This window comes from Pleurodeles waltl, chromosome 8 (assembly GCF_031143425.1).
Source record: "Pleurodeles waltl isolate 20211129_DDA chromosome 8, aPleWal1.hap1.20221129, whole genome shotgun sequence".
NCBI classification, from domain to species: Eukaryota; Metazoa; Chordata; class Amphibia; order Caudata; family Salamandridae; genus Pleurodeles; species Pleurodeles waltl.
Window position 1 is genome coordinate 1,377,231,549 of NC_090447.1, and position 22,347 is coordinate 1,377,253,895.

Here is a 22,347-nt window from a genome sequence, read left to right on the forward strand (position 1 = left end):
CCTGAGCAAAGACCTGTGATCTTGGTTCAGCATCTGCAACGAGGCAGTCAGCGTCTAGTTGTGGTTCACTGGTCGGAATCTCCCTCTTGCGTGTATTGGGACAAGGAAGTGATTTTATAACTAACATGTCATCGTGATCACAAAATGTCCCTACGCAGGAATGCCAAGTCTAAACTCTTACCACGTCTATCGACAATGTACCAGACTGTATCCTTGACTGAAGCACAGAGTAAATATGTTATGGAGAACTCCAGTGCTGAAGTAGGCAAAACAGTGTGATATGAATAAAAAAACAACACCGTAGAACTGGCTATTTGAAAAATAACAGTACGAAGCCTAATAAAAAGCATGTAGAGCAAAGTGCACAGAGGCTCTAAGCTGTCAGCAAATGAATAAAATATATTCAGGGCAAAGTGCACAAAGGCCTAAAGCCTGAAGCTAAAGCGCAATGAATACGTAAAACTAACCACACTACACCCTCCCCTTGTCGGTAGCAAGTGGTTCCAATAATATAAAAGGATGCCCCAAATATATACAATACCTAAAACAATTATTTTGACAAAGTGAGAAGACAACAAAGTCATAAATTTAGGTAACACGTGACCATAAAGCCAAATTCAATATAGTGTCAATTTCGTAAAAATCCAATCGTCAGATAGAAGCAATAGAACGCAGGAGTTCCTCCACTTCGATATATGTCAATATTGGAAGATCCACGCCACAAAGCACCATGGAGCAGGTGTGATCCAAACCCCCAAAACCATTCAGGGCGGCACCCCGTGCAGGGCCTATGAAAGAGACAATACCATCTTCCTCCAGGAAGGGAATCTCATAAACTGCCTCACGAAGCAAGCGCATCCGTAGTGCACAAGTCTGGGAATGAGCCCTAATCGGGAACATCAACAGATCAGTATCGACCATTGGAGGGCGCTGCAATGAGAGACAGAGAGCCAGTGCATGTTCAAACGAGCACCAAAGGCACCGAAACACGGGTTGCACACAATCCAAAACCGGTCTGAATGACAGAGACCAGTCATACTCCAAATGTCCCAGGAGTGTCGCTCCAAAATGCTGCATCATGCGTTCACGACACAGCTGCGCTGACGGGAGCAGCAATACAAGATCTCGTTGTGACGGGACAGCCATTGCGAAAAAATAGCAACAACAGCAAGACTCCAGCCAATAAAGCCAAAGTAATCGGGAAACCCCCAAAAATGCTTCAGAAAATAGAATGTTTAGCCGAAGGTATCAAACCGATATATGGAAGAGAAGGTGTGATCGAAACCAACACCAACGACTTTGACAAAATGTGCAATACCAGCAGTGCTGGATGCATTAAATATATGTCCCACAAGTTCACCGAAGTGATTCGGAAAGTTAGTATTCAAAAGGGACTGTATCTCCGCCGATGACCTTGCCACCTGAAGTGCGTAGGTCTCGCTAGCAGATGTAAGGGCCACATGCTTTTGAAACAATAAAGCTTTTAGCCGACTCAATTTGTCAAAATCAACCTTGGAAGTAGCAATATGAGGCCAGATGTCCGCTACCTCCCTAATTTGAGTGGGGGGAAACAACACATTCCCGCAGCACGTAACAGCCTTGTTGACAACGATGATGTAAACTATTCTGGCACGCATGCCACAGCAGCGTTCGCTGTTAAGGACAATGTAACTGCCGTTAGAAAGCACCTGGAAAGTGTTTTTAATAACCGGGACTGGAACTCCCTTCAGATAACAAGCTAAGTTAGCAATCGAAGCTTTACACGCCCGTGCAAGGACAGCTGTTTACAAACCATTGAATGGCTGACAGAAGCTTCGCATTCGCTGCCGCTAAGAAAAACCTCCTTCAAAAAATTAACACATCTGTATTGAAAGGGAAGGTCCCACACCTCGTGTATGTAACTGTCTCCCAATAGTTCATATCTTCCCACCGGAATGTGTTTCAAACACGAAGTAAATTGCAAAGTAGAGATAGGCAAATTAATAACCCCATGAATCAACCATTCAGCTGACGGAATCTCAGCTACCGTGAAAGGCAGTTTCTCTAATTTCTCAATATTTAACATAACATATGTCGCTTCCTTTTTAGCCATCAGTTGTTGTTGACGATTCAAATTAAAAGAGATAAAGATCTCTCTGGCACGAACGTGCTGCCATGGAACGCGACCCGCCTTCAAGGTCTGAAGAGTCCAACCCAGCTGCATGATGGACCGCGTCTGACTCTGCCCATGATATAAAGAAGACATGTCCGATTTAATAATGTCAATGGCAGAGGAAACAATGCTGTCAATCGTGTAAACACGGTCAGAAAGGGTATGCATGCCATTATCAACAACAGACAAAGTCTGCATCAGATTTTCTTGATCAATCTGCCTCAACCGGGCTGCAGCCTCCTGTTGTGAAAGCTTCCAAATCTCATTATAAACCTCGTATAAGAACCTTTTCTTTCGTGGTACTTTGGGACCTGACAAAAAATCTTGTAAATCAGTATCATTAGACAGTAAAATGAGATGTGACTTAACTGCATCCAGCGTGGATGACTTCAACCATTGCTGACAAAGCTTCCCCACACTGTATGTAGTTATAATATCAGCATGTTCTGGTGAAACGTAACGAGTGTCTGCCCTACTAGTCCTGAACCCCCTGAAGAGGTGACAAAACGTTGATGACACATATTAGTGTCCACAGGCCATAATAACCACCCGCCTGGATGTAACGATGAAGTGTTAAGCGTACCATTCTGGACCCAATGTGTAAAGTCACTAAAAGTAGCATTCACATAGTGCTGCCAATTTTTTAATTTAGAAGGGACAGGTATACTAGGCAAAGTCAACTCCCTAATTGTCGCTAAGCCCAAACAGCTAGTCTGTTGTACTGTGTCATTGAGGAAAATCATCTGCACAGGGATAATGCATGCTCTAAATAGCGTGTCCCTGCCTTGCATGTGCCAATTTTTCGAACCCCAAACACTTTTCAAGTCAACAGTTTTAAACCAGTATTCATATCCCTCGACCGAAAGTTTAGATACAAACAAATTGGAATACAGTAATTTAGTATCGGTCAATAACATTTGCTTATTAGAATACGGTGCAACTTTAAAATAGTAGGACTTAGCATTTCGTTGATCATGCCCAGAAAAATATGCAAATTTATCATAATACGTTTTCGAACTCCTTTGTGGAGGAGTCGAGCAATGTTCCCATTGCACATAATTAAACATGGGCTTAGGGCTACTAGCTTTATGAATAAAGTGGTGTCCATAATAGTTGTAACAAAACATGTCACCATGATTATCTCTAAACTGGTAAGCATCTTCATCGTCATAGACAGTACAATATTGCAAATCCGTTAGCATAGAATCTACTGTCTTCACATCCCAATCATCAGAAACAATGCCAGGTATAACAATATCATTCATTGATAATTTGAGGACATACGGTATTTGAATCAATTCAGTGGGACCATATATATCAAACATTACTTTATCCCACACAATTCCATCCGGAACTGGTATAGCAGAAATGTTTACTGTGGACAAGTCCCTTCGAACCATATGAGACGAAAAATGCGGTTTTAACACAGTCTCCACGTGCTCAATGTCAGATCGATCAGGAAGAAAATGACCATGTATGACAGAAAAAAAGTAACCACAAATCCCAACCATAATAAAATAGTCATCACGGCCAAAAACAGCCAAAAATAGTTCCAAGGAAACACAAAATATGAGCGTTTAAGCCAACCCAGCAGCCGTCGTGGACCGTGGACAGAAGACATCGAGGACGAGGAGCCGGACCCATCATTATCAGCGTCGTTGAAGCAGCCAGAAGCAGTTCTAGCAAAAGGTGCAACTGTGAACGAAGAAGCAGATGGAGGCTCTCGCCGTGGCGCTATAAACCACATGTTCAGAAACGTCAGTAGAACGTACAGCAATTTGATCACAAGATTCCATATTAATCAGCGTCGGTGGAACAATCGCAAGATCATCATCCACCCTCCCAAGCTCGGAGAGGAAACAGTGTCGGTGAAAATCACCTGCAGCGGGACTTCCTCCCCAGTAGTGAGAGGGATTCCGGAACTACTGGGTGTCCCTCTTGGTCTGCTGTGCAGAATCGGCCACATGTTGTAACTTGACATTATCAATGGAAACAAAGCGATTTCCTTTGGCCCCTCGCAGCGGCGGTAAAATCACAGTTCCCGTGCCGCACACCCCCAACACAGGGACAGGTTCCCGATAAGAAGGACCAAATTCTTTGTTAACTGCGACCTTTTCACGCACTAGATCCCCAATCCTGGGTATCCAACCAGTAGATGTTACTGGCTCATCCTTAATTCCTGAGGAGGCAGCACTGGCAGAAGAGTTATCTTCACGGAATTGTTGTAAATCCTGCAAAACAGTGACACAATCATTTATGTCAAAGGGCGTATCTGCCGCCTCCACACCAGGACCATCTAGATCAGGAACATACATTCGTGTTCCAAACAGGCACTCATATGAAGTACGACCCCCCAGTGACCTTCTAGGCAAGTTATTAAGTGCTCTCTGTACTCCATATAGGTGGGATAGCCAAACACGACCCGTACCTATAACTCTGGCCGTTAAGGACTGCTTTAAATCACGATTTAAACGCTCCACGACAGAATTTCCCTCGGGATGAAATGGAGACGAGAATTGGAGGTGGACCCCCAACGAAGCCATGGTGTCCCTGAATGCCTTAGAGGCAAAAGCAGGGCCCTGGTCCGAATGAAAAGCCGCAACTGCAAATATATTGACAAAGATGCACAAATCTTTAATAACAGTTCGAGCGTCAGCCAAGCGTTGTGGCCATACCCAGACAAATCTGTAGCACGAATCTACAGCAACCAATATATATTTGTATGCACTATCTGGTGTCAGCGGACCACAATGATCCAAGTACACACACTGTAATGGTTTATTTGAAACCAGAAGGGGCGTCTGCTGTAGGCGTCTAGCCGACGATGCTTTAATTTGTTGACAAACGTCACAACAAAGGACATATTGCTTCGTCTCTTTATAGAGACCAGGCCACCAGTAACGAACCTGTAAAAGTGAAATCGTGGCAGCCACCCCAGCATGCGCAGAAGCCACCCCCTCATGTGCTGCAGAAATCAATCGAGGTCTCACAATTTCATTGGGAATTTCACGTACACCAATGCCTGGAATTGTAACAGTAGCATTCAGCGCACCATTCAAGCAGTAACTATATTTTGAAGGAAATCCTTTAGGAAAGGGCGTGCCAGCAGCCGTAGCCTTTATGGCAGCCGAAATTTCAGTGTCTGGTTTGGAACTCGAACGAGTCACTGCGGCCACAGTGGCGACAGCCACTGCCGATTTCGCTGCTTCATCAGCCAAAGTATTCCCAGCAACGTGTATTCCAACGCGCTGGAGTCCAAGTGTATGCACAACATGGACGTTAGGAAGCGTTTCCTTCAGATCCGCAACCTTACCCCACAACATTTTATGTTTAATGGTGTTGCCTTTAGAATCTCTGAACCCATTCATCTTCCAATAGTGTAGATATTCGTTGAAAGACTGCACACAGTAGTAGGAGTCACAGACCAGCAAGGTTAAAAGCGCCGGATCCGCGTGCTCCAACGCTAACAATAGAGCTTTGAGCTCAGCCAGCTGTGCCGTGCAATCTCCCAAGGTTTTAGTATAAGTATGTCGGGGGCAGAACACTTCCCCCTCCACAGTGCCGCTCACCACCGCACATGCAGCAGAATACTGTTGTTTAGTTCCAACCGCTGGTTGCGCAGAGCCATCGGTATACATGACCACTTGATATTGGTCAATAGGCAACGTACCAGCAGGAACAGGGTATTCCATTTCATATTGAAGAAATTCTTGAGTCTGCAGTTTAGGGTCAAATACATAATCTACATCAGTGGCTGTCAAAGACGTAGCCCATTGTATCCATCGCGGGTGTAAAGCTTTCGAATTAGAAACACTCGCTTTTGTAACAGCCTCTAATGCCGGAATCGTGGAAACGACAACGATGCGTTGACCCTGGGCCAGCGGTCTTTCTTTAATAACAGCCATCTGTACTGCAGTGAGAATTTTCTCAGTTTGTGCAAAACGTTGCTCTGCAGCAGAATACAAGTGAGACTTGTATGCAATCGGGACTGTCTCCCCTTCATTAAAGGTGACATAAGTAAACCCAACAGCCCCAGGTATCACCCTGATGACTAAATGTGTCTTATTGTCCCGTGTATGTAAGTGTTTAACTGCTAAGAGATCACTCTGTAACTCTCGCAGTATGTGTGTGTGTTCAATCGTCCAAAATCTACTCGAAAAATTCGGGCGAATCAACTCGTATAAGGGCTTTATACGCGTCGCATATTCAGGAATGTAAGTTCTGCCAAAATTCAGAAACTTCAACAATGACTGGAGCTTCCGAACCGTATTAGGAGGCTGCAATAAAGCACATTTCTCCCAAAAATGTGGCGCTAGGCTCTTGCCCTCACTCGACAACTCATATCCCAGGAAAATGACGCTGAGGAAGGCAATCTTTGATTTCTTAAAATTAAACTTATAGCCAATATCAGCAAACCCCACAACAATGCGCGAAACACGCCTCAGATGTTGCAGAATCTCATCATCTGTCAGATATATGTCATCAACATATGATAATGCTTCAGGGTCGAACTCATGCAGCATTTCAGTTACACGAGCCGAAAACAGTCCTGGACTATTCTTATACCCCTGAGGCAAACGACAAAAAAATTTCTGAGAGCCAAACGCACTGAAACAGGGATAGTCCCGACTCTCGGGCGCTATATTCTGGCAGAAAAATCCATTCGAGATATCCAATGTTGTCTTGTATTTTTTACGCACTATATTATTCATAAGCGCTGCGCTGTGTGAATTTTGTATTGCATATGTGCGTGTATGACTATTCAAATGTCGGTAATCCACCACTATCCTATAGGAATGGTCCGGTTAAGCAACAGGAAACAAGGGATTATTCATCGGCGAGACACAGGGCTCAATTACACCCTGGTACTCCAATTGTGTAAGAATGTTCCTAACCGATGCCCTTGCTTCAAATTTGATAGGATACTGCGGTTGTGGCTGAGGGTCGCCCTTTATTGGAATTACATGATAAGGTGATTGTCTGTCCCACCCCACATTATTTCTATACAAGGCGGGAGCTTGTGCTAGAGCCCATGATTTACTATAGGACTCTGCGAGTTCTCTCGGAACAAGTGGCGAGAAGGAAGGTGTAATAACCTCCTCCCCAACTGGACAGTCGTGAACAAAGTCAGGTGGCCAATCTTGTTCGGCCAGCAGAACATCATATGATTTTACTACATGGTCCCAAAAAATGGCGTTTATAATACGGTCAATGTCCCATTCCAATCGCAGAGTCACTTCATATACTCTATCAGGATCAGAGACTCGCATATCCGCCATCTCGACTTGTATGAAGTCATCAGTTGCTTTCACCTCCAGATGTTCTAGAAGACTCCGGCGAACTATTGTGACCTCTGCCGCGCTGTCTAATAGTGCTAACGCCCATGTCTTGTTCGTCAAGAGAACTCTCTTCTTGAGCGGCATGTCTGACTGAGACAGCCGCCACTTTCTTCTTTTTAAATTGCTGTTTCTGTTGCAGCGGTTTCTCTTCTTGTTTAATAGAAACCTCTGCTGAGCGTTGTGAATCCTGTCTCGGTTTCATGTACTCCGTCCTCCGCTCTGACCGCCCACCTCTCTCACTTCTCTTTTCCGAGGAGTCCTGAAAGGAACGAGATTGGCGTGTATCAGTATATTGATATCTATCAGGCGTCTTCAAAGTATCCCTATTCCTGAGATTATACTTATTCTGTGGGGTCTCCGGTTGTGGAGACTGCCCACCATCTTTCTTAGGTGTTTGCTGTTTCTTTTCCCAGCGCTTTTTCGAACCCTCAGGTTGTTGCTGTTTAGCATTGTCTTCTGTTTAAGTACGTCTGGTAAATTAGCTGATGTCGGTGTACCGTGTGCCGTAGTGTAGAGCGCGGCAAATACCGTGCCCCAGGTATTACAAAGGTCCACCGGAGGAACCACCCCGTACGGCAAACACATCGTCAAAATTCTATGTTTATCCTGAGGTCCCGTATGGGGAAATACTGCTTCCAGCGTATTAATTTTTTGCGCCAGCCAAAATGGAGTCTCCTCTCGTTTAGCCGGTGCTTTACCCATAACCGAGTGCACAGTGGCCGGATTAATACCCGGAACCGCAGCCTGTGGGTGCGCTGGAGCAACACGCGCTGCATTCGTATTTAGTGTCTGCATGACAAACTGAACTAATCGTCTATATGTAGCCGTTAATTCTGTATATAAATGACGAACTTCAACCACTGCCAATTGAGCAACCGCAGGATGTGGTGTATATGTAGCCAATAAAGGCCAGGTAGGACCATCATTACTCAGTGGACCTAACCTAACTTGTGCTACTGTGTGTGGGAGGGCGCCATCAAGACAATTATGGTGTTCTTGATAAGATAGAGGTATTTCTAAATAAGCGTAAGCCCTGTATTGTCCAGGGACATTCGCAACAGTGTATTCGTGAAAAGTATTTGTTCCCCCATCCACTGCTGGAAATCCGACCCAAGAAAAAAAAAGTTCCGTTCTACAGGCTGCATGGGCGTCCACCACAAAAGTGACTGGACCCCCCTGGACTGTCAGTCCATGTGTCAACAGATGTCCCGTGAGCGGGTGACGCATATTAATTGCTATATTCACTACATTAGGATTCGCCATTTTATATAAAAAATAGCTTCAGGTCAGAGAAGGCACACCAATATCGGGGTTTTCCTTTTCAAAGTTCAAGCTTGAACAACCAACCACTAAGCAACAGGAAGCACATATGCCGTGGCGGCGGAAACCCTCAGCCCCACGGATGTCTCCGTATACGGAACCGAGGAGTCAAAATATATATGAGACCAAGAGAGTCAGTCATACCTAATCATTAGAGCAAGACCAAACGTTGGCGGCGCCATGTCGCGTGGGCTCTCATTATTCTAAATGAGACTACTGGATTTCTGGGTAGCAGGATCTATAACTGTGTGGGGGACTGAGTCTGACCCACGTGTAAAGAACTCTGTCACCCTAAATCCGTTTTTTGCTCAGGCTAACTAGCAGTGCCTCATTTCTCCCATGTGGAAGGAATGATTTGGCAGCCGAGCGCATGACATCTTTGGAACTTCTCAGGGAAGTCGTGGTTACTCAGATCCAAACCAACTCTCTTATTTCCAATATGATCTCATATACAAATGACAAAGACAGTATAAGTTTTATATAATGTTTTAATAAAACAACTGTATTTTAGATATTAAGGCGTGAGCCGCAATAACCAGAACGATACAACACAGTAGGATTGAAATAGTCACCAGGAGAGTAAAACATAAAAACAAAGCTATCATATTGTCTAACAGTTTCTACTCTCCCTCTGCTTATTCTATTTAGAGCACAGCATGTTAAGCTTCTAGCTTGCCTATTAGAATCACTGTGGAGACATCAGCCCTCATACCTGAGCAAAGACCTGTGATCTTGGTTCAGCATCTGCAACGAGGCAGTTAGCGTCCAGTTGTGGTTCACTGGTCGGAATCTCCCTCTTGCGTGTATTGGGACAAGGAAGTGATTTTATAACTAACATGTCATCGTGATCACAAAATGTCCCTACGCAGGAATGCCAAGTCTAAACTCTTACCATGTCTATCGGCAATGTACCAGACTGTATCCTTGACTGAGGCACAGAGTAAATATGTTATGGAGAACTCCAGTGCTGAAGTAGGCAAAACAGTGTGATATGAATAAAAAAACAACACCGTAGAACTGGCTATTTGAAAAATAACAGTACGAAGCCTAATAAAAAGCATGTAGAGCAAAGTGCACAGAGGCTCTAAGCTGTCAGCAAATGAATAAAATATATTCAGGGCAAAGTGCACAAAGGCCTAAAGCCTGAAGCTAAAGCGCAATGAATACGTAAAACTAACCACACTACATGCCCAACTCTGGCACCTGATGTGTTGACTGCAGCCAACAACAGGTCATTCCTATGTATACATTACTGTACAGTTGTATTGCAGTGTTTAAACCTTGTTAAACAAATACATACTTAAATCATTTGACATACTCCATACTTGTATTTTTTCAAAGGGTGTTTATTTAAGTGCTAATAAGTAGAGGGGTATGTGCAATGGGCTGGGGTGATGGTGGGGCAAAGTCCAGGAAAGAGTCCAGTCTCTTTGTATCACAGGTGCATTGTCCAAGGGGGCATAAGAAGTGGAGCAATGGAAGTTCAAGGTGGACAGGGTGACAGAGTGGGACAATCAGGAAAGTCTGATTTCCTGCCAGGGGTCTTGGCAATGTTCTCTGGCTTCTGCCTGGATCACAGGGACTGATTGCAGGGTGGTTCTCCTTCTGCAGGGGGAGGGGTGCTGGTGGTCTGTTCTTTTGGCGGGCCTTATGTCCACTAGCGGCAGCGGAGGTGGAGGGCTGTTCATTGGTGTGGCTAGTGTCAGGGGCCCGGTGGCGTACCACTGCCTCCCTCATGGTGTTGGCCATGTCTGCCAGCACCCCTACAATGGAGACGAGGGTGGAGTGGATGTCCTTCAGGTCTTCCCTGATCCCCAGGTACTGTCTCTCCTGCAGCCGCTGGGTCTCCTGCAACTTGTCCAGTATCTGGCCCATCGTCTCCTGGGAATGGTGGTATGCTCCCAGGATGTTGGTGAGTGCCTCCTGGAGAGTCGGTTTCCTGGGCCTGTCCTCCCCCATTGCACAGCAGTCCTCCCAGCTTCCTGTTGTTCTGTGCCTCTGTCCCCTCAACCGTGTGCCCAATGCCACTGACTCCAGGTCCCTGATCATCCTGTGTTTGTGGGGTTGCCTGGGGTCCCTGTAATGGTGGACACACTGCTGAGTGACGTGTCCTGGGGACAGAGGCACGGGCCTGCTGGGTGGATGTTGTGCTGGTATTTCCTGAGGGGGAAGCTCTGTGGTGGTATGGGACTGTGCCTGGGTCACCGACTGTCAGGAAATCCCTGTTGGGCCAGGTTGTTCATCTAGATCCAGGCATCCAGAACTGCTGTCATCACTGTGGGCCTCTTCTGTGGGAGGACTGGATGTTGCTGGCACCTCCTCTCCAGTGACATTGTGTGGGAGACCTTTCGGGATGTAAATGCAGTGTTATTGTTTCTGCATGTGACATGTGCGAGGGTGTGTTGCCCTGTATGGTTGTGATTGCCCTGTCATCTTTGCCTTGTGTGAGTAGTGATTTTGTGGGCTAGGTGATTCTCTCTAATGTGCATGCTTTAGTGATGGGTGTCCATGCAGGGCTGTGAGTGATGTCCATGCATTGCTGGTGCATGCAGGGCTTGAAATTGGGGGATGGGTGGGATGTGATGGTGGGGTGTATGTGAGGTGGTGGGGTGATGAGGGTGAGGGTAGGGGTAGGGGGTATGTGATGGCATGCAGGCAGGGGGGGTGATAGTAGTAGAAATTTGACTAACCAGAGTCCAGTCCTCCTGCTACTGCTGCCAGGCCCTCAGGATGCAGTATTGCCAAGACTTGCTCCTCCCATGTTGATAGTTGTAGGGGAGGAGGTAGGGGTCCAACGCCAGTCCTCTGTACAGCTATCTGGTGTCTTGCAACCACGGAACATACCTTCCACCGAAGGTCATTCCATCTCTTCCTGATGTCATCCCTTGTTCTGGGGTGCTGTCCCATGGCGTTGACCCTGTCCACGATTCTCCGCCATAGCTCCATCTTTCTTGCAATGGATGTCTGCTGCACCTGTGATACGAACAGCTGTGGCTCTACCCGGATGATTTCCTCCATCATAACCCTTAGCTCCTCCTCTGAGAACCTGGGGTGTCTTTGTGGTGCCAAGGGTGTAGTGTGTGTGGTGTGTGTGAGGGTGTGTGGGGTGATGTGTTGTGGTGTGTGCTGTAAGGTGCGTGGATGGTGTATGAGTGATGGTGTTTTGTGGCTCTGGACCTCTGGGTGCTCTTGGTGTCTCTCTCTCTCTGTTTTCAATTTATTTGAGTTTTAAAGGGTTGTGGGTAGTGTGTGTGTGTTTTTTATAGTGGCGTGGGTGTGTGGGTGTGGTGTGTGTATGGGTGTCAGGTGTGTGTAATTTGAATTGTCCAACGTAGTGTTGTATTGTATGTGTGTGTGTATTTTGAGCGCAGCAGTATGTACCGCCAATGGTGTACCGCGGTTGAATGTCCACAGCAGTGATTCATGGGTCATAATGCTGCGGGTGTAGTTCTGTTGGCGTAACGGTGTTGGTTTTGCTACTGCCAGTTTATCACTGATGTTTGGGCTGGCAGACCTGTGTGTGTGGCTATATAGTAACGGATTGCTATGTGTGGGTCATAATATGGGTAGCGGTATACTAACGCGGCGGCGGTATGTTGGCGGAAGTCGGCATGACGGTAAGCGGGATTTACCGACAATGTCATAATGAGGGCCAACATTTTGTATAATTTTGTTCAGCTCTGTTTTTTCTATTGATGAGTAGAGAACCCTATGGGAGTTAAGATGGAAAATGTCACTTGTAACTCCCCTTTTTTCCTGCCCTCGCTTGAAGAATCAGCACAGAACTTGCCCACCACTGAGCACCAATGTAGGGAATTGAGGTCTTCAGTTGAGGAGGGTGAAGACCCTTCTCAAGCAATAACCACAATCAGTGTCAAGAGTGAACCGCAATAGTCACTAAAGTCACCCATGCTTAACCCTCTGTTGGCTTGGCACAAAAGCAATCAGGCTTAACTTAGAGGCAATGCGTAAAGTATATATGCAACACTCAAACACTAATAAAATGAAAACACAACACAACACAAGAAAAATAACACACAGTTAAAAAAAATAAAGTACATTTGAATAAATAACACGATACCAGAACAACAAAAATTCTATCAGTAAAGCTGTAGAACTACAAATTCAAACTTTCAAGTAACTGTAGCACCAAAAAGCTCAAAGTGCCACTCGCAGTCACCTGTTCGTGTTACACCAGAGGCAAGTCACAAGTTCATGTCAACCATGATGGAGAGTGAGTCAGATAAGGAATCAGGTTAGCCACGCTGAAAAGTTACCTTCTCCAAGTCAGAATCAAAGAGTCTGGTTCACGATGGAGGAGGGCATGAGGACCAGGTGGAGGATTGCGAATGGTCGTCGCTGTAGTGCAAATAGCAGGCTGGGCATCATTGACAGTCATAGCCTGGGCATAGCAGATGGTCATCCCTGGACCTTCATGTTGGCAGCCACTATGGACTGTTGATGCTGTAGCACAAAGTGCAGATATCATGGTGCCGGTCATCACTTGGGTTTGCTGCAGCATGACGAGTCAGGTTCACCTGAGCTTCGCATTGGTGGTTTTCACTGGCGGCAGAGTCTCACAATGAATAGGCCCATTCATGGTTGCAAACATCCCAAAACATCAGGGTTTCACCTTTCTTGGCAGGAGAGTGCACTCTGATGCGAGTCTAGACCTAGTGAGACATGTATTGTGGATCAGAGACTCATTCTAGAAAAGGCCAGCAGGACTCAGGTAGGTTCAGTTACAGGTCCAGGTAGGTCCAGTTGCAGCTGAACAGTTGCAGGGAGGCTTCTGGAGCTTGTTGTGCCCCTGTAGTTCAGAACAGGAGGCAGTGAGATAGCCCCTTGAGTCACTCTAGTAGTCCTGTGTTCCAGGAGCAGATCAAGGCTTCCTTTCTCAGGCAACAGGTGATTTTATGAGTGGCTCAAGAGGTCCAATCATTATACCTGCCTATGAAGTGGGGAAAACCCCACATCTGATTCTGGAAAGTTCCTTCCTTCCCCTGCCAAGGCTGCAAGGTATCTGGGTAGTTATAGTTAGATCTGCAAATCCATAGGAAATGCCTTTTTTCATTTCCTAATAACTTTGGTACTTTGAAGCCATTTGATGAATCTCGTAAAATCTTCTAAAAAACGACTCTTTTTTTGCCCAGGTTCCTCATGGAGGGTTTGGGTGGAACCCTTAGGCGAGGGCTAAGAAAAAGGTGGTTCACAAAACACAAAATCCCCATGCAATTTCATGTGGGATTTTTTTTTAAAGGCTACAGCAAAAACGATTGAACAGAATTACACCAAACTTAACAGAAAACTAGGTAATTGTGCTGAAAGGGTGATTTTTGTAATTTGGTGTAAATCTGTTCAGTAGTTTAGAAGAAACTAAGGCACAAAAATATTTGCATATCTGGGCAGTTGTGTCCGAGGGACTCTCGTGAGAGTCCTGCGAGCTCAAGTTCAAAGAGTATAGCATTCTGATTGGATGTGGGGGATTTGTTTTCCCTTTTGCCATATCAGTCCCGCTGGACTAGGCACCCCCTGAATCGTGCGCTCTGAATGGCTGGACATGACACAAACAAAAATGTTGCAGCAGCAATTAGAGGACTCTGGGACTTATTCCCTGTCTTGAAAATGTAAAAGAAAAATATAAGGGGGCTCAGTAGGGACACCCTGCTCCCATGTGGAGGAGGGTCCCAGAGGAAGCACACCAGTCCAAAATAAAAAAATTAAAAAGTTTGTCCCCAAATTCCTAGGTACTCCCAAAGGATCACAGAAAAGAAAATTGCAGCTGCCATTTCTTAAAAAATAAATATGCCCCTAAGGTGGGGTAGGGCCCAGGGATCAATGCATTATCTTATTTGGGGAGGCGGTGTGTGTGGGGCCCCTTCCCCTAGTGGATTACGGCCTCAGGGACCCCATTCCATGAAGCCCAATCTCATTAGGAAGGTGAAGGGCCATCTGGCCCCGCTCCCTGAGGCAATCATGGCTCAAGGGACCCCATCCCTTGGGGCCCAGCAGTCTTCTGAAAGGGGAGGATGATAGAAGCGCCACCTCCCCAAGCCCTCTGAAGTCCAAGCGTCCCATTCCTGTGACGTCCACCCATACCTTCAAAGGGAGTGCTGAACTTCTCAAGACCCCTGGGACCCCATACCCTAGGGCCAATATTTTTAAAAGAGAGGTAGGAGGTGAGATGCCTCCAGCCCTGAGCCTGAGGTGCCAGGGACTTCACCTGCTGTGACCACTATTTAATACAGTGGAGGTGGCCCTCAGACCCCCCATCCCCAGCCTTGAAATGCCCTTAGGGACCCCATCCTACAGTGTCTCAGGATGCCCACTCCCAACACACTGTTCTTCTGCCCACAAGAGTATGGGCAAGGAAACGTGCCTGCTCCCACCCGGTGGGAGCTTAAAAATGCTCCCTCTGGGTGGGAGCAGACATTTACTTTACTGTTCGTGGTCATGCAAAAATGTCAGCTCCTTCTAGGAAGGAGCATTGTCAGCTCTCAATGCACAGAGCAATATTGGCTCCCGCTGCACCGAGGATAGTGGAATGCGGGGGACCAACATGGTAATGTGAGCCTTGGGGCTGCCCTTAATCCCCCCAAAGTGGTGTCTTGTGGGTGCCTCAGGGGGCACCCATCTAAGGCCCCGGGAGATGCGGTCCATGGGTCCCTAAAGGCTTGGGAAGGGGGACTGTATGCCTCTACACATAAAATAAAAAGGGCCCTGTGAGATGGGATCCCAGGGCCCATAAAGGTTTGAGGACTGGGACCACATTGCTCTTTACCCTTTAAGAATAATCCGTTCCTCAGAGATTGGGTCACTGGGGTCTGTAAAGGCTTGGGGAGAGGTGCCACATGCCCCGCTCCAATAATTATAAAAACAAGGGTGTCCTGAGTGGACAACTGGAAAAAAAGATAAACAATAAATGAAAAGGAGGATCGGCTCACTTATTACTCACTGCTTCTTGAAAGAGCACCTCATAATGCCCATTGAGTGCTTTTTCATTTTTTTTTTTTTAGGTTGGTGGTACTCCTCGAATAAGGAGCGGCACCACCAAGACTTTTTATTTATTGTTGTGGGGGGCAGCAAGGAGTGCAGCAGCCCCTCAGCAACATAAAAAAAAACAAAAAACTGTAGGTCTCCTTCATCATTAAATCCATGACCGAAGAAGGGTGTACCATACTTTTTTAAAGCATTTCTACCTGGAACTCTATTCTCTACAGCTGGAGTGCAGAGCCCTCTTGTAGTTATTTTTATGATTCCCTTTGTAGGCTGGGAGCTGTTAAAAGAAAGACTCAGATACACACTGTTCTTTCAATATTTTAAAGCCCACAAAATATAATAATAAAAACTATGTTAAAAGTAAAACGCATAGACATGTTTTTTTTTATTAAAACACTATGTTAAACATTTTTATAATAATGGGTCTGTACCTATGGGGTGGAAGAGAGACACATTGAGTTGCGACAAACACTTCAATGACATTGTTCCACCATTCATCTTGTATATGCAACACTATTGTCCCTCACACAGACACTGAGAACATGGCAATCCTGTCAGGATAATGTCTAGTGAGGTATGTATGTTTCATTGCATCACAGTGTAGGTACACTTCCCTCTATGATTCTATGAGGAGGATCACTGATCATACCAGTAGACGACGAAGGTGAGAGGGGAATAAAGCCATGGATTAGGACCCCGGACAGACCATAAAGGCATTGTGGATGCAAAATGGCAGCCCTCTGCCCTACAGGTAGCTGCCATTAGTCATCATGGCGGTGGGCGGTGTTCACCGATGTGCACCTATTAATTGGATATCAATGGCATCTATTTGGAAGCAGAGTCAATCATGATTGCCACCGGTGGTGACGGTGCACACCACCGCAGTAAATACCGCCATTTTACTTTGTCTTTGCCACTTGACTCCTGCACCTCGAGAGGGACGGAAACAGAACTCCACTGCGTGAGCTGCTGTGTTCTGACTCTGGTCCTTAAGATGGCATGTGCTACAGGGGAACATGCCCCGGCCTTCACCACAGAGGAGCTGGAGAAGCTGGCGGACAGGGTCCTACCCCTGCATGCAAAGCTGCGCGGGCGACCACATGCTCAGGTAAGTTGCTATTTGACATCCATGAATGTGTGTGAATGTGGTGGATGCCTGTAGACATTTTTGTTGGCTGTGTGGATGCTTACCTGTAATGTGTCTGGCAGTTGTTGTCTTGGCTATTGTCAATATGTGTGTCTCCATGGGCCATGTCAGGTCGAACTGGCATGGCATTTGTGTATGGGGCACCCACACTGAAGTCTGTTTCTTTATTCTGTGTGTCCCATGCAGGTCAGCGCCCATGAGAAGAAAGGATTCTGGCAAGCCATCCCCAAGGAAGTGCGGACCCTGGGGGTCTACAACCGGCAGAGCACCCACTGCAGGAAGCGTGGGAGGACCTGCAGCATTGGGCCAGGAAGACTAGAGAGGCAAAGCTGGGGACTGCCTCCCAATGTGGGAGAGGTGCCCGTCGGACCATGAACCCCCCCCCAATGGCCTGCATACTGGCGGTGGCCTATCCGGATTTGGATGGGTGCTTGAAGGCAGCACAGCAGCCACAAGGGGGTGAGTACCAACACTATTGTGATGCTACTATGCTGAGTGTAGTTAGGTGCCATAGGGTGTATGCAGTGTAGTGCCAGGCCCATAGACATGTGTGTCCCTGCAGTCCTGCCCCCCTCTACATCCGTGGGATAGTGTCCTTAGGTAGATATGGTTGGGAATGTAGGCCTGTGAGGGTCCCCTGTTTGGGCTATTGGTTTAGATGTAGCCTCATGGATATGCACATTTGTGGCTTGTCACCGTCTCTCATTTTATCCTATTGCAAAGTGTATCAGAGTAGAGGGCCAGGATGGTCATGTAGTGTACTGTGGTATAAGGCCTACCAGTCAGAGGCACATTCATGTCAAAAATTGTGTCTGCTGGGGTTAGTGCCTGAGATGGGTGGAGGTATATGTGTGCAAACAGGTATGTTTGACCCTGATTTGACATACTTCTTTCTTGTTTTGTCCCCCCACCCCGCTGTGCTCTTGTGTCCTTGTGTGCTTTAGCATCATCTGGTGAAGGAGCTGAGGCACCGGCGAGTGGGGATGCTGCAGCCCACGGTTCTTAGGAGGCAGAGTCCACCGACACCAAGGCGACCAGTGGGTTGGAGGGCGAAGGGCGTACCATGGGGGAGGCAATTACCACTGGAGGTAGTGACTCTGACACCTCCTCAAATGGCAGCTCCCTGGTGGTGGAGGACCCTACTGGGCCCACCCGTTCTTTATCATCTTTATCATCTTCCACAACACCCCATACCCCATCACAGCCCTCCCAGTAGCTCCCCAGCAAGTAGACCTTGCCTGCCCACCCAGGAGGGTGGGTGTGTCCTTTGCCCCAGGCACCTCATCTCCTGCCCCCGTTAGCCCTGCTGCCCTCACTGAGGAGGCTATTGACCTCTTGAGGAGTATCTCTGTAGGTCAGTCAACCATTGTGAATGCCATCCAGGGGCTGGCATCAGAGTTGCAGAAATGCAATGCGTTACTGGAAGGCATTCACTGTGCCATGTCTGGCCTACAGAGATCTTTTCAGTCTCTGGCCTCCTCTTTGGGAGCAGCCAGTGTCCCTGCTCTTTCCATACCCCCTCCCACATCCTCTACCCCTTCCAGCACCCCACTCCCTTCTCCCATCCCAAGCACACATCCAGACAACCATGCACCCAAATCATCACCCAGGAAGCAGACAGACAAACACAAGCACCACACATCCCACCACATGTAGGCACACAGCCAACATTCTGAGGAAGACACAGCAACATCCACTTCCCTCACTTTGTCCACCCCCCTCCTCCCAGGACACAGAAACGCTCCCAAACATCCACTCTGTACACATCCACCAAACATGGGCTTCCTTTACAGGAACCTGAATCCCAGCACAGCAGACCAATCCCTCAACCTCCACTCCCAAACTTGTCTCCAAGACCCCTGCAGCTGCTCCTCGAAAGCTTTTCCTCTCCCGTGTTGACCTGTTCGAACCCACTTGCTCACCCCAACTTGTGCTTAAACATTCCTTTGGCCTCCAGAAACCCACTCCTTCCTCATCCAAGTCCTCCCCATTTCGTCCTAACCATTCCCATGCTCCTTCCCCAAGGAGGAAAAAGGCCTGTGTTGCCACTGGTCCCTCTGCCATCCCTGGGCAAGGCCCACTCCTCCTCCCAAGGGCAAGCCCAAACCCTTTCTGCCTCCAGAGCCTACCCCCAAGACTCCTCCTTCCAAACCAGAGACCCCACCCCCAAAACCCTCCTTCCCCTGGACCCTGAGGTGCCTGGCTGCCCCATTAATGCCCCTTCTCAGTGGAGTTTTCTTTTCCATCGTAGGAGTCAAGTGTGGGCTATATTTGTCCTTCCAGGACTTTGTAATGGACTGGCCAATGGCCTTGTTTAGACAAATGCCATTTTGTTGGAAATAAATTCTGTTGCCAGCAGACGTGTTGGTGCTATGTTGACCCGTTGTACAGTGTTTCACTGTGTGGATGTGGTGTGCACAGGTCTGTGCATTGGTGCATGTTGGCTTGTGTCTGGTAAGTACATTTTGTTAGGGTATGTATGGCTTGGGGTGGTGGGAAGGGTTGGGTGTGCATTGCGGTGTGGGTGGGTGTGTAGTTGTCCCCTTTCCTCCCATGTGTGCTAGGCGGTGGTACTTACCGTCATCATCTTCGCCGGGGGTCACGGTGGAGATATATGGCAAGGAGAAGCACTGGGGTTATTTCCAACTCTTGCTCCATGTCGGAGTCAGCGTGTTCAGTGTGGCTCCGGTGAGTGTTTCCCTTTATCTAAGTTGTTTCCACCAAGCTTTGCGTGGAGGTGGTTCCCGCCCTGGAACTGATGGTGATGTGGTGAGGGAGGGCCCAATCTATTTCCAGACCCCTGGTTGATATGGCCACCATGGAGAAACGTCACATCATCATCACTTACCGCCTTAATAGAGTCACATTCCTGGAACTCTGTGCACAAATGGAGCTTGTTCTGATGCCAGCTAATAGGAATCCCTATGCCATACCTACAACGGTGCAGGTACTATCTGTGCTACATTTTCTGGCCACAGGACCATTCCAAGTTACAGTGGGCATGGCAGCCGGGGTATCTCAGCCAATGTTCAGCACCATCCTGTCTCATTTTCTCGATTCCTTTGTGAAACACCTGCAAAGTTATGTCCAGTTTCCCCAAAGGGCTGCTCTCACCTCCAGCAAATCTGGATTCTATGCTTTTGCAAATACCCCCCATGTGATAGGTGCCTTTGATGATACCCACATAGCCATCATACTCCCAAGAGTGAATGAACAGGTGTTCAGAAATTATAAAAGCTTTCACTCCGTGAATGTCCAATTGGTGTGTACTACTGATCAGTCCATTACTCATATCAATGCAAGGTTCCCAGGATCAGTCCATGACTCCTTTGCCCTAAGCAACAGCAGTGGGCCACACATGATGGGACAACTACAGAGGGACAGAGCTTGGCTCATAGGGGAGTGTGTATGGCACTGGCTGTATGCAAGTAGATAGTGTGTGTTTCAACCCTCTTTCACCCACTTTTCCAGGGGATTCTGGCTACCCAAACATGCAAATGGCTCCTGACACCTGTGAGGAATCCTAGGACAGATGCAGAAGTCCATTATAATGAGGCACATTGTCGCACTAGATGGGTCATTGAATGGACCATAGGACTCCTGAAGGCAAGATTTTGTTGCCTCCATCTCTCTGGAGGATCCCTGTGCTATGTCCCTGACAAGGTGTGTCAGATAGTGGTGGCCTGCTGCATGCTGCACAACTTGGATTTGAGGAAAGCTATGCTGTCCAACCAGCCTTGCCAACTCAGAGGAGGCATCAGAGTGATGGTGAAGAAGAGGGGGAAGACATCAACTCCAGGACCCAGCTAATCCGGCTATACTTTCAGTGATTCTTAGGTACTGTTCTATAATGCCAATTGGTCTACTGCATTGTTTCAGGGTGACTCATGTGAAAAGTGCTGTGGTATCCCTTACCAGTGATGTGTAAACTTTATGAATTAAGGAGATGTGTGTTACAGCAATGGAATGTACAGTGTGACATACTTCAAACACTGCAGTCTGTTAAACCCCCCTCATGCAATTAAAACAACATTTTGATGGTAACTGACTAATATATTTACATTTACATTTGATTGCTCATATTAATGAAGGACAGACATTTTGAGTGCACAAGTGTATTCTGATAAAACATCCATGAGTGATGGGACGGTGGAAGGGAGTGGGCACATGGTGAACAATATACTCAGGTACATTTCCACAGATGTTGATAGCACAGGGTCATAGTCCATGGGGCCATTGGAAGATGGTGATATGACAGTGGCATGTTGAGAAGGTAGCTCAGTGGCACAAAAGGGGGACAGTTCATGGCAGAGTCACTTCCTGACGGTGGGCTTGGTCTTGGCTGGTGTTTCACAGGGATGTCTGGGTCTGAGGCCATGTTTGCAAGGGGGAAGCTGGGCTGCAGGGGAAGGGGTGCTGGTGTCCTGTGAGTCTTCTGGCAGTACCACCAATCCACTAGCAGCTCCAGATGTGGATGGCAGGGCATTGTCCTGGCTAGTGGAAGGGGCCTGTAGGTGGGTGGTGGTCTAAGGCTGGCTCTGGTACTGGTGCCGCAGCTCCCCTGCAATGGTGGCCATGGTAGCATTGAGCTGTTTCCATTGCTCCATGGCCTCCTAATGGTGTGCTCCATACAGCCTCTGATTCTCCTCCAGAGTTGAAAGGATCTGGCCCATCCAGTCCTGGGAATGGTGGCATGCTGCCAGGACCTCAGCAATGACCTCCTGGGCAGCAGCATCCCTCCTTGGGCCACCCCCTGACCCACTGCACCCCTCCCACTGGCCCTAGCCCCCTGTACCTGTGTCCCCTGCACTGGTCTGCCAGTCCCACTTGCACTGGGCCCTTCATCATCCTGCCTGGTGGTGGGTGGAGAGTCAGGCCTCTGTACTTGTGGGCAGCCAGTCTGTGGCCTGGAGACATTGGTGTGGGAACATTGTGCCATAGCTGATGGCGGTGGGTGAGTGGTAGGGGTGTCAGTGGTGTTCTGGGTGAGGCTTCTGGTAGGTGACTGTCCAGGGCTGTGGGATGGCCCAGGGATTTCCTCTGTGTCCAGGCATTCCTCTGCACTCTCCTGAGTTGGGCCTTCATCTTCAGGTGGAGGACTGGCATTCCTTGATGTCTCCGTCCGGGTGGCATGGGTGGTGGTGTCTGTGTGTTAGAGAATAGAGATGTGGGTGTCCTGCACTTACTTGTCCCTTGCAGAACTGCTTACAAGTTATTGGTGGTTCCATTCCCATGTGGTAGCATGCAGGGTCCCCTTGCATTCTTTTGGATGCATTTAGTGAGGGGGGTGTTGCATTCTGGGTGTTGTAGTGCTCCTGCCATTTAATGCCTGGGTTGGTGACTGTGCATGGGGGGCTGGATAGTGATGTGTGGGGGAGATTGTGGGCATG